This window comes from Oratosquilla oratoria, chromosome 13, assembly GCF_046742065.1.
Source record: "Oratosquilla oratoria isolate Oo_2021 chromosome 13, ASM4674206v1, whole genome shotgun sequence".
NCBI classification, from domain to species: Eukaryota; Metazoa; Arthropoda; class Malacostraca; order Stomatopoda; family Squillidae; genus Oratosquilla; species Oratosquilla oratoria.
In genome coordinates this window covers 18,410,384-18,412,883 of record NC_134789.1, presented here as the reverse complement: position 1 = coordinate 18,412,883, position 2,500 = coordinate 18,410,384, and positions in this window count along the sequence as shown.

Sequence of the window (2,500 nt, the reverse complement as noted above, 5' to 3'; positions counted from 1 at the left end):
TGTGTGTGTGTGTGTGTGTGTGTGTGTGTGTGTCGAAAAATCACAAGGAAGATAACATAAATGGGACCGAGCGCTTTCGTCTATTCAGACATTTTCAAGGTACAAGTATAGAGGAAAAATAAGAATATATACCCAAAGGATATACTGTATATATATATATATATATATATATATATATATATATATATATATATATATATATATATATATTAGCATTAAATAAAATAAAGAAGAAAAAGAGACTGGTAAAAAGAGGGAAAGGAAACGGTATGATGGGAAACAACATATAAAGCAAATGTATTGATGAGAAAGAAAATTGAAAGAGAGGGAAGGCCGTTCTATGAGGAGATGGGTGGAGAGGAAAAAGGAGGAAGAAGAGGAGGAGAGGAGGAGGCTAAGGACGGGAGGAAGAAAAGGAGGAGGCTGGGGACGGGAGAAAGAGGAGGAGGAGGAGGAAGAGAAGGCTAAGGATGGGAGGAAGAAGAAGAGGAGGAGGAGACTGAGAATGGGAGGAAGAAGAGGCTGAGGAGGAGGCTGAGGACGGGAGGAAGAAGAGAAGGAGGAGGAGGAGGCTGAGGACAGAAGGAGGAGGAGAAGGGTGAGGACAGAAGGAGGAGGAGGAGGACGATCCTGAGGAGGCTGTGGATGAAAGGAAGAGGATGAAGATGAGGAGGAGGCTGAGGATGGAAGGAAGAGGAGGCTGAGGAAGAGGATGTTGAGGACGGGAGGAAGAAGAGGAGGAGGAGGCTGAGGACAGAGGGAGAAGGAGGAGGAAGACGAGCCTGAGGAGGCTGTGGGTGAAAGGAAGAGGAGGAGGAGGAGAAGGAGGAGGAGGAGGAGGAGGAGGAGAAGGAGAAGGAGGAGGAAGAGGAGGAGGTTTAGGAAGGAAGGTGGAGAAAAAGGGAAAGGAGGAAGAGGGGGAGGAGGAGGAGGAGGAGACTGAGGACGGGAGGAGGAGGCTGAGAACGGATGAAGGAGGAGGAGGAGGAGGAGGAGGTGGAGGAGAAGGAGGAGGAGGAGGAGGAGGAGGGGGACAACGGGGAGGCTGAAAAGACGCAGCTGGAGAAACGGCTGTAATTAATCCCCCCTCCCCCACCACCTCTCGCACTCACTCTCCCTCAATCTCCCCCTCCCATCACCCACCAACTTCCTCTCTCCCCCCTCCCTCCCTCCTTCTCAGCCTCCCCCCTCTCTCTCTCTCTCTCTCTCTCCCTTTCCCTCTCTCGGCCCATATCACTCTCTTGTCCCCTCTTACCTCTCCCTGACAAGGACACATGTATCCACATGCATATGCTCTCTTTCTCTTTTCTCTCTCTCTTTCTCTCTCTCTTACTCTTTTTTCTTTCTCGCTTTCTCTCTCTCTTACTCTCTTTTCTCTCTCTCTCTTTCTCTCTATCTCTCTCTAATTCTTTCTCTCTGTTTCTTTTTCTCTCTTCCTCAAGTGCTCTCAGCTCTCTTTTTTCTCTCTTACTCTTTCTCTCTTTTTACATTTTTCTCTTTCTATCTTTCTCTTTCTCTCTATATCTATCTATCTATCTCTCTCTCACTTTCTCTATCTCTCTTTTTTCCGAGTGCTCTCAGCTCTCTTCCTCTCGTTCCGTGTCCACTCTCTTCCAGACTTAACAATCACTTCCATTTCTCTTTTGTTTCCTCCACGTTTCACCTTTCGTACTTTGACGCAGCCAGCTTACACTGTGTTTCTATAGATCCTCCTTCTTGTGTGGTGTAGTTCGAATCCTTTAATTCCGGATTGCGGCAGGCGATTCTATTACACTTGATCAAAAGGCATCTCGACTTGTGTCCTAAAGATCAGTTTCTTAGGCTCCTTCAGCGTTGGGGATTTTTCATTTAATATTTATCTATTTGGTGTCCATCTCTGTCCATCTTTTCTTAAGTCCTTTCACTGTCATTCACGACTTAGGTGTACCTTAAATGCCGTCAAGCGATTTTATTCAGGTGAGAAAAGCTCCCTCGAGATCGATTAATCCTTTCATTTTCTGTCACTGAATTTGTTTTGGAGGGAGAGAACGTACGTTTATATATATATATATATATATATATATATATATATATATATATATATATATATATAGAGAGAGAGAGAGAGAGAGAGAGAGAGAGAGAGAAAGAGAAAGAGAGAGACAGAGAGAGGAAGAGGGAGAGAAAGAGACAGAGAGAGAGGGAGAGAGAGAGAGAGAGAGAGAGAGAGAGAGAGAGAGAGAGAGAGAGAGAGAGAGAGAGAGAGAGAGAGAGAGAGAGAGAGAGAGAGAGAGAGAGAGAGAGAGAGAGAGAGAGAGAGAGAGAGAGAGAGAGAGAGAGAGAGAGAGAGAGAGAGAGAGAGAGAGAGAGAGAGAGAGAGAGAGAGAGAGAGAGAGAGAGAGTGAGAGAGAGGGGGTGAGAGAGAGCAGGAAATTTATCGAAAGCAGAAAATTGAGAGCTAATGATGACAAATACAAAAGCAAATATATCAATAAATAAATAAAATCTAATAAATAGACAA